The following is an 11,045-nucleotide window of genomic DNA, read 5'->3' on the forward strand; positions in this document are numbered from 1 at the left end:
CAGAGTACATCCCAAATACACTGAGAAACCATGACCGCGAGTCCACAAGCTCAATCAGAGTACATCCCAAATACACTGAGAAACCATGACCGCGAGTCTACAAGCTCAGAGTACATCCCAAATACACTGAGAAACCATGACCGCGAGTCTACAAGCTCAGAGTACATCCCAAATACACTGAGAAACCATGACCGCGAGTCTACAAGCTAAATAATAATAATAATAATATGCCATTTAGCAGACGCTTTTATCCAAAGCGACTTACAGTCATGTGTGCATACATTCTACGTATGGGTGGTCCCGGGAATCGAACCCACTACCCTGGCGTTACAAGCGCCATGCTCTACCAACTGAGCTACAGAAGGACCACAATCAGAGTACATCCCAAATACACTGAGAAACCATGACCGCGAGTCTACAAGCTCAGAGTACATCCCAAATACACTGAGAAACCAGGACCGCGAGTCTACAAGCTCAATCAGAGTACATCCCAAATACACTGAGAAACCGTGACCGCGAGTCTACAAGCTCAATCAGAGTACATCCCAAATACACTGAGAAACCGTGACCGCGAGTCTACAAGCTCAATCAGAGTACATCCCAAATACACTGAGAAACCATGACCGCGAGTCTACAAGCTCAATCAGAGTACATCCCAAATACACTGAGAAACCATGACCGCGAGTCCACAAGCTCAATCAGAGTACATCCCAAATACACTGAGAAACCGTGACCGCGAGTCTACAAGCTCAATCAGAGTACATCCCAAATACACTGAGAAACCATGACCGCGAGTCTACAAGCTCAATCAGAGTACATCCCAAATACACTGAGAAACCGTGACCGCGAGTCTACAAGCTCAATCAGAGTACATCCCAAATACACTGAGAAACCGTGACCGCGAGTCTACAAGCTCAATCAGAGTACATCCCAAATACACTGAGAAACCATGACCGCGAGTCTACAAGCTCAAACAGAGTACATCCCAAATACACTGAGAAACCATGACCGCGAGTCCACAAGCTCAATCAGAGTACATCCCAAATACACTGAGAAACCGTGACCGCGAGTCTACAAGCTCAATCAGAGTACATCCAAAAACACGTCCTGTTAGAAAAAATTGTCAAAAAACAGAAACCAAACCTGCTCATTTTATTTTGCCACGTCTATTTTAGGATTATTCAACGAAATGAGTCCCTTTTTCGTCCCTTTGATATTCTAAGTAGAAATTGTCCAACAATATTGTACTTAAAAGCACGCTATATTAAATGAAGGGCCCTTTAATATGGATATATTGGATATATTGTCCGCATGGACAATTCTATAAATCTGATTTTCTATATGAATTCTACATTTTAACATGTCCCTCCCCACTGGGCACACCAAGATAAAATGAGATTACAACCTATAATCAATCACCCACTCAACAAGACAGCCACATGTTAGTTTTTGATTTATTTATGTGTCATCACTATGCTTTCAAAACACCTAAAATCACAACCCAAATTCCAATAGAATAACAATGTCATATTTTTGGTTTAGTTGAATTCTGGGTTGAATTGAAACTATAGCTGTTGTAGGCTCAAATTTCATTTGCCCCGTTAAAAAAAACCTACCCTTTGGAATTACTTTGATAGCAACAGTGAATCTATTTAGTTTTTAAGTGGAGATCTCTCAATAAGCATTCTCACGACAGTGCATTTGGTTATAGACAATGACAAATATCATAGCTAAGCAGGGCTGGACTTTTGTCTGATAGAGGATATAATTTCAACATATTTTATACAAGGTTTGTTTATGTTTTTTTTTTATTTTTACATAATGACAATCTTGTGTTTGATATTTTAACATCAAAACGACAGTTTACGTTGATTCACTTTTTTTTTTAAACTAATGTATTTTCCACGTAGATTCCACATCAACAGACGTTGTAACAACGTTAACTCAACCAGTTTTTTTCCCCAGTGGGTCTGTGTGTAACAGTATAACTTTAGACCTTCCCCTCGCCAAAACCCGGGTGCGAACCAGGGACCCTCTGCACACATCAACAACAGTCACCCTCGAAGCATCGTTACCCATCGCTCCACAAAAGCTACGGCCCTTGCAGAGCAAGGGGAACTACTACTTCAAGGTCTTGGAGCAAGTGACGTCACCGATTGAAACGCTATTTAGCGCACCACCGCTAACTAAGCTAGCCGTTTCACATCCGTTACATGAGCACCAAAATCTCTCCAAGTTTTCACCATCGTTGTACCGTTTTCACTATCATAAATAAAGTTTTTTTTGTTGCTTTGACAAAGTCATTTCTCAAGATCATAATTGTGATTAGTGATTCATTTTAAGGTAAAATCTAAGCTGAGCTGGTCGAGCATAGCACGTCAACCTTGCTACCCACAGACCGGTGAGGTTTTTGTTTTTCTTACAATATAATTTTTGAGGGTTAAAGCTTGCATTCAACTTCCACTCCCTGTTACACACACCAAGCTTCCGTTCCCTCTGTCACAAGGAGATGTATGGCTGATTTAAAACCTGTTGGGTCTAGGGGGGCACAAGGAGATGTATGGCTGATTTAAAAACCTGTTGGGGCTAGGGGGGCACAAGGAGATGTATGGCTGATTTAAAACCTGTTGGGGCTAGGGGTCACAAGGAGATGTATGGCTGATTTAAAACCTGTTGGGGCTAGGGGGGCACAAGGAGATGTATGGCTGATTTAAAACCTGTTGGGGCTAGGGGGGCACAAGGAGATGTATGGCTGATTTAAAACCTGTTGGGGCTAGGGGGCACAAGGAGATGTATGGCTGATTTAAAACCTGTTGGGGCTAGGGGGCACAAGGAGATGTATGGCTGATTTAAAACCTGTTGGGGCTAGGGGGGCACAAGGAGATGTATGGCTGATTTAAAACCTGTTGGGGCTAGGGGGGCACAAGGAGATTTATGGCTGATTTAAGAAGAAATCATCAACCCTGTTACTTCATCTGGTACTTAATAGGCACTTACTATAGTCATTTAACCTCTTGAAATGGGAAAACTTTTTTTTGTTGTTGAATATGTGCTCTTCATGAAAGAAGAAACAATGATTTAATTCGTGAATTTTTCCAGTAAATTACAATACCCAAAAGAGAATAATTTAATGGAATGACCCTGTAGCTGATGTGGCACTGGTACCCTGGGGCGGCAGGGTAGCCTAGTGGTTAGAGCGCTAGACTAGTAACCGTGAAGGTTGCAAGTTCAAACCCCCGAGCCGACAAGGTACAAATCTGTCGTTCTGCTCCTAAACAGGCAGTTAACCCACTGTTCCTAGGCCGTCATTGAAAATAAGAATTTGTTCTTAACTGACTTGCCTAGTTAAATAAAGGTAAAATAAAAAATAAAATAAAAAAGTAGTTAGCTGTGTGCTCAGTGCAGTAGTAGGGTCCATCGCACAAGACCTAGAAGTACTGTAGCCCAAGACACGATTAATGCCTGGGCTTTTCTGGGTCACTGGTGTTGACGGTGCTGCTTGCCATTTAGCAGAAGCTTGCTAAGCAACTTACATTTCATTTTCCACCACCCTGGCGTTGCTAGCATCAGGCTCTCACAAACTGAGCAATGAAGGACCCTTGTTTGAGCCCAGATTAGGACAAGGACAGGCCCTAAACTCTGTTTACAGATACAGTGCTTGTTTATACACTGTGCAAAGTACAGTAAAGTCGTCATCTGCTGCACTAATCATATACCAAGACAACCACTGTACACACACAGTACACAAGCTACTGGTACACAGACATATAAACAGTCTCTCTCTCTCTCTCTCTCTCTCTCTCTCACTCACTCACTCAAAGGATTGTACAGTATATCATACTTTACACACTGCATACACACTGTCTTACAGCACACACGCACACTCTTACAGCACACACACACTCTGTCTTACAGCACACACACACTCTGTCTTACAGCACACACACACACTGTCTTACAGCACACACACACACTCTTACAGCACACACACACACACTCTTACAGCACACACACACTCTGTCTTACAGCACACACACACACTCTTACAGCACACACACACTCTGTCTTACAGCACACACACACACTCTTACAGCACACACACACACTCTTACAGCACACACACACTCTGTCTTACAGCACACACACACACTGTCTTACAGCACACACACACACACTCTTACAGCACACACACACTCTGTCTTACAGCACACACACACACTGTCTTACAGCACACACACACACTGTCTTACAGCACACACACTCTGTCTTACAGCACACACACACTCTGTCTTACAGCACACACACACTCTGTCTTACAGCACACACACACACTGTCTTACAGCACACACATACTCTGTCTTACAGCACACACATACTCTGTCTTACAGCACACACACACTCTGTCTTACAGCACACACACACACTGTCTTACAGCACACAAAGTCACGCACACACTGTATTACAAGACACACACACACACAAATAAAACCGCATACAAACATGGTCTCTTTTTTGCTCCAAAATGCAGGTGTTTCAGCCTAGAAAGAACGGAGCGTAGGTATTGGTAATGTTCTCTAGTTGCGCCGTGATTGGCTCAGTGTTCTGTCACTCATGGGGACACTACTTCCCCGCCAAGTCTATTCGTAGAGCTCAAAAATTCAAGCTCCTTGGGTGCTGCTATAGAGTTAAATTAGAAGTGCCCATCCAAGAAGGCTCAAGATCATTGACCACTGATAAAATTATGTTTAATCACATTACATCTACAGTAGCCTTCGTTGGACTGATCATGTCAACATCATACTTTCAAATCTTAGCTAGCAGTCATCATCATGAATCAAGTCAACAATCTACTGGCAAATCCTTTTATAGATAAATTATAGATTTCTCATCGGCCATTGGACATAAACATTACAAAACAAGTTGATCTTCGCAAATTAAAAAATGAATGGTTTGGACGGAATCAATGGCTAACTGCAAGCATTGCAAAGCAATCATTGGCTTGTTATTGAGTGGAGTGTCTGTGTGGTACAAAGTTAAAGATGAAGGGTCTCTTTTCCTAGTTTAAAATGATAAACATTCAACATTGGCCATGCTTTCAATGAAGCGTGATTTGTTCCGCGCTCAAAACAAGTGTTAACTCGGAACTGTGAAATCTGACTTCAGTGAGTTCAAGACAACTGGGACCTCGGGAAAAACAAGCTCCGACTGGGAAAATAAGTTTTGAATGGTCACTCAACTCGAGAACTCGGGCCTCTTTCTAGAGCTACGACTGAAGATCACTGACATCATTATGATTCAACCTTGCTTTTTTTCCGGGTTCCCAGTTGTCTTGAAAACACCATAAATCCAGATAATGCCAGACTTTGATGACAAAACTTTCCCACGAAGAAACGCCGGACCACCTTCCTGTCCAAGTGAGCACGGCACAACAAGGTGAGTCCAAAAATGTATTGTATGCTGCTGCATAAATGATGTAATATGCCAGGGAGATGTGTATACTGTAGTTAAGTAAGTAATAGTAAGTGTATGTTAGTATGTATGGGGCGGCAGGGTAGTCTAGTGTTGGACTAGTACCCGGAAGGTTGCAAGTTCAAACCCCCGAGCTGACATGGTACAAATCTGTCTTTCTGCCCCTGAACAGGCAGTTAACCCACTGTTCCTAGGCCGTCATTGAAAATAAGAATTTGTTCTTAACTGACTTGCCTGGTTAAATAAAGGTAAAATAAAAATAATAAATGTTGTGTAGTAAGCTGTTAGTAGCCCATGTGCCTCACCCTAATAATTAGGTAGGTCCCTTTTCCACTCTTCGACTACTGTTCTGACTTGGTGGTGCACATGTAGCCTATAGCCTGTTTTAGATAAATGTCATTATCAAATGTTGGAAGAGCTTTCATTGTCTGCTTATATGCCCCCTTTATTTATCCTGCGGTTCTGACTTGGTGTACAGGGAGAATACTGTAAGAATGGCCCATGTTCTGAATTCTGTCGCTGTACATTTCAAAAGTGCTGAACAAATAGACAGACAGACAGACAGACAGACAGACAGACAGACAGACAGACAGACAGACAGACAGAACAGAGTAGGATCAGTTCTGCCTTTTAGATCTTAAAGAATATGTTTATATGAATAACGGGAACCTGATCCTAGATCGGTACAGGGTTTTAATTTCCCATGAAGTGATATGAGAAGAGACAAGTACTGTACCTTCAGACTGGAGCAACTGGACCTCTGCATCCCTGAAGATGACGGGGTAGAGGAGACGTCGTCTGGGGTCCACCTCGCCTTAGATGGAACCTCCATCTTTCTAAGGAAGATAATGGTTTCTTCAGGTGAAGGAGTTTCTCTGTTGTAATCTTTCATCATTGGTTCAACTCACACCTGTTGGAAGATATTATTTTCCAAAGAAAGTAAATTACTGGCAACAGGCATCATCTAAAAATATGGGATTATATGGTGCCTTTCTTTTCCATTTGTTTAGATGGAGGCTGGAGAAATGAAATGAGACTCACACTTCATCAGCCAAATGATATTTACACGGGGTGGACAGACTTTTGGGTCACGGAGGAGAGAGGATGAGGAACGGAGGACAGACTTTTGGGGTCACAGAGGAGAGAGGATGGAGGAAGGAGGACAGACTTTTGGGTCACAGAGGAGAGAGGATGGAGGACGGAGGACAGACTTTTGGGTCACAGAGGAGAGAGGACGGAGGACAGACTTTTGGGTCACAGAGGAGAGAGGATGGAGGACAGACTTTTGGGTCATGGAGGAGAGAGGATGGAGGACAGACTTTTGGGTCACGGAGGAGAGAGGATGGAGGACAGACTTTTGGGTCACAGAGGAGAGAGGATGGAGGACAGACTGCTGGGTCACGGAGGAGAGAGGATGGAGGACAGACTTTTGGGTCACGGAGGAGAGAGGATGGAGGACAGACTTTTGGGTCACGGAGGAGAGAGGATGGAGGACAGACTTTTGGGTCACAGAGGAGAGAGGATGGAGGACGGAGGACAGACTTTTGGGTCACGGAGGAGAGAGGATGGAGGACAGACTTTTGGGTCACAGAGGAGAGAGGATGGAGGACGGAGGACAGACTTTTGGGTCACGGAGGAGAGAGGATGGAGGATGGAGGACAGACTTTTGGGTCACAGAGGAGAGAGGATGGAGGACGGACTTTTGGGTCACAGAGGAGAGAGGATGGAGGATGGAGGACAGACTTTTGGGTCACAGAGGAGAGAGGATGGAGGACGGAGGATAGACTTTTGGGTCACAGAGGAGAGAGGATGGAGGACAGACTTTTGGGTCACAGAGGAGAGAGGATGGAGGACAGACTTTTGGGTCACGGAGGAGAGAGGATGAGGAACGGAGGACAGACTTTTGGGGTCACAGAGGAGAGAGGATGGAGGACGGAGGACAGACTTTTGGGTCACAGAGGAGAGAGGACGGAGGACAGACTTTTGGGTCACAGAGGAGAGAGGATGGAGGACAGACTTTTGGGTCATGGAGGAGAGAGGATGGAGGACAGACTTTTGGGTCACGGAGGAGAGAGGATGGAGGACAGACTTTTGGGTCACAGAGGAGAGAGGATGGAGGACAGACTGCTGGGTCACGGAGGAGAGAGGATGGAGGACAGACTTTTGGGTCACGGAGGAGAGAGGATGGAGGACAGACTTTTGGGTCACAGAGGAGAGAGGATGGAGGACGGAGGACAGACTTTTGGGTCACAGAGGAGAGAGGATGGAGGACAGACTTTTGGGTCACAGAGGAGAGAGGATGGAGGACGGAGGACAGACTTTTGGGTCACGGAGGAGAGAGGATGGAGGACGGAGGACAGACTTTTGGGTCACAGAGAAGAGAGGATGGAGGACGGACTTTTGGGTCACAGAGGAGAGAGGATGGAGGATGGAGGACAGACTTTTGGGTCACAGAGGAGAGAGGATGGAGGACGGAGGACAGACTTTTGGGTCACAGAGGAGAGAGGATGGAGGACGGAGGACAGACTTTTGGGGTCACGGAGGAGAGAGGATGGAGGACGGAGGACAGACTTTTGGGTCACGGAGGAGAGAGGATGGAGGACGGAGGACAGACTTTTGGGTCACGGAGGAGAGAGGACGGAGGACGGAGGACAGACTTTTGGGTCACAGAGGAGAGAGGATGGAGGACGGAGGACAGACTTTTGGGTCACAGAGGAGAGAGGACGGAGGACGGAGGACAGACTTTTGGGTCACAGAGGAGAGCGGATGGAGGACAGACTTTTGCCCAAATGAGAAAAGCCTCAAGTTGTAGGCCTATGTCCCTTTTTGTCTCCAATCAAGGGTATAGTAGCACAAGAGCTCTCTCTCTTTCTTTCTGTCTTCCTTTCTTTCTCTCTCTCTCCCCATCTCTCTCTCCCCATCTCTTATTTATTATTATTATTATTATTATTATTATCTCTCTCTCTCCCACTACCAATCTCTTTCTCTCTCATTCTCTCTCTCTCTCTCTCTCTCTCTCTCTCTCTCTCTCTCTCATTCTTTCTCTCTCTCTCTCTCTCTCTCTCTCTCTCTCTCTCTCTCTCTCTCTCTCTCTCTCTCTCTCTCTCTCTCTCTCTCTCTCTCTCTCTCTCTCTCTCTCTCTCTCTCTCTCTCTCTCTCTCTCTCTCTCTCTCTCTCTCTCTCTCTCTCTCTCTCTCTATTTAAGGGGCTTTATTGGCATGGGAAACATATGTTTACATTACTAAAGCAAGTGCAATAAACTAAAGTGGAATAAACCAAAAAAATGAAGAGTATCCATTAAACACAAACGTTCCCAAAGAATAAAGACATTTCAAATGTCATATTATGTCTATATATAGTGTTGTAACGATGTACAAATGGTTAAAGTACAAAAGTGAAAATAAATCAACATAAATATGGGTTGTATTTACAATGGTGTTTGTTCTTCACTGATTGCCCTTTTCTTGTGGCAACAGATCACAAATATTGCTGCTATGATTGCACACAATGATATTTCACCCAATAAATATGGGAGTATCACAGTGTTATTTTCTAATTCTTTGTGGGTCTGTGTATTCTGAGGAAAATATGTGTCTCTACTATGGTCATACATTTCGAAGGAGGTTAGGAAGTGCAGCTCAGTTATCCACCTCATTTTGTGGGCAGTGTGCACATAGCCTGTCTTCTCTTGAGAGCCAGGTCTGCCTTCGGCGAGGTTATGATCACTGAGTCTGTACATAGTCAGCTTTCCTTAAGTTTGGGTCAGTCACAGTGGTCAGGTATTATGCCACTGTGTACTCTCTGTGTAGGGACAAATCGCATTCTAGTTTGCTCTGTTTTTTTGTTAATCCTTTCCAATGTGTCAAGTAATTATCTTATTGTTTTCTTATTCTCTCTTTCTCCCCCATATCTCTCTCCCCATCTCTCTCTTTCTCTCTCTCCCCATCTCTCTCTTTCTCTCTCCCTCTCTCTCTCCCCATCTCTCTCTCAGCAACCCACGTGTCTAATTAATAGGTAATTTACTCAGTAGGTCGGCTAAAGGTAAGGTCTCTGATTATAGACAATCTGATAGGTCATATCTTAGCTAATAACATTATAGACTGTTTGCCTAATAACCTTTACAAAAAAATACCAAATATTCAGGCCTACAAGTGATCCTAAACTAATCTGTGGATGCAGCAGTACTTTTGTCCAATAATGTCCAATAGGCTACACATTTCTCCTTATGCGCCAGTGTCCACATTTAATCATTGTAAATACTGAATATGATGTCGTTTTTTTCTTCAGATTGTTCATTGCCAGAGAAACTCTGTGTGTCAGGATAAACACACCGTATGTATGGCTTTCATAAAGGGGAGAACAACAAAACAAAGTACATTACATTTTCACATGCAACTGTTGCCACAGCAATGCTGCACTTCCTACATTGTCTGTGATCTGTATTTCTCAAGCAGCGACATTTGACGAGAGCGTCATTATTATTATTTTTTAAGGATCTAAAGATAATTGGTTAACAGTCCACCATGATAAAATATAATATAACCTAATATGTTATTCGTTTAAAAAAAAAAATGTTTTCATACACTGGAAATCTCAGGGACTGTGGCTTTGGGCTAAATATGTTGCCTTAGCCAATAAACATATTTAATTGATTCCTACTTACCCAAGTATTTTTTTCTGAACTGTAGGAGCTCAGATGCTGCAGAGCTTTGACGTGTCGACGTTATATCCGCTCTGAAACTTCTTGGTAGCAGAACCCCTGCCCGAACGAACCCCTGCTTCCAGTTTTCAGTTTTCCATATTCTTTATGGTCCAATCGCAATATCGCTTTCTTCAATTAATCAACTTCTCAGAATTTTCATTTTTTGGTTGTGGATTTCAGTCCGGCTTTGACAAGCGACCACATGCCCGGAGAATTGGAGCAATCTGAGCATTTGAAGCCTATAGTTCAGTTCATGGAAACCGCTGAGAATTTAACCGAAACACGTGATGCGCGTCTGAGTAGAACTATAGAAACGCACACTTAATTCATGCCATTATTTTAGCCGTTCATTAAATCTAGGCTATAGAGCATCACCGCTAACGCAGGGAAAGTATATAATGTGTGGTAAATCGCAATAGCCTAAACATCAAAGAGAGAAAAAATAGATGAGCCTTAGATGTCTTAGATGGCAGATGATGAGTGTGGAACGTGATGATGAGAGGTTGATGACGTGATGATCAGCACATCTCTTAAGTACTGTGAATCATTCATTTAGCTGCAGGTGATCATTTCTCATTAACAGTTTTTTTTGCGACATAACAAGCCATAACATCATTTTTTTTCTCGGGCTCACATGTTGATGTGAAACATGTTATCATTCAAAACAGTAAAGTATAACATATTTATACTTGTTTATATTTATACATGTCTAATATGTACCTAGTAGCCTAGTGGTTAGAGCATTGGACTAGTAACTGGAAGGTTGCGAGTTCAAACCCCCGAGCTGACAAGGTAGAAATCTGTCATTCTGCTCCTGAACAGGCAGTTAACCCACTGTTCCCAGGCTGTCATTGAAAATAAGAATGTGTTCTTA

Source organism: Oncorhynchus keta, chromosome 17 (genome assembly GCF_023373465.1).
Source record: "Oncorhynchus keta strain PuntledgeMale-10-30-2019 chromosome 17, Oket_V2, whole genome shotgun sequence".
Classification (NCBI taxonomy): domain Eukaryota; kingdom Metazoa; phylum Chordata; class Actinopteri; order Salmoniformes; family Salmonidae; genus Oncorhynchus; species Oncorhynchus keta.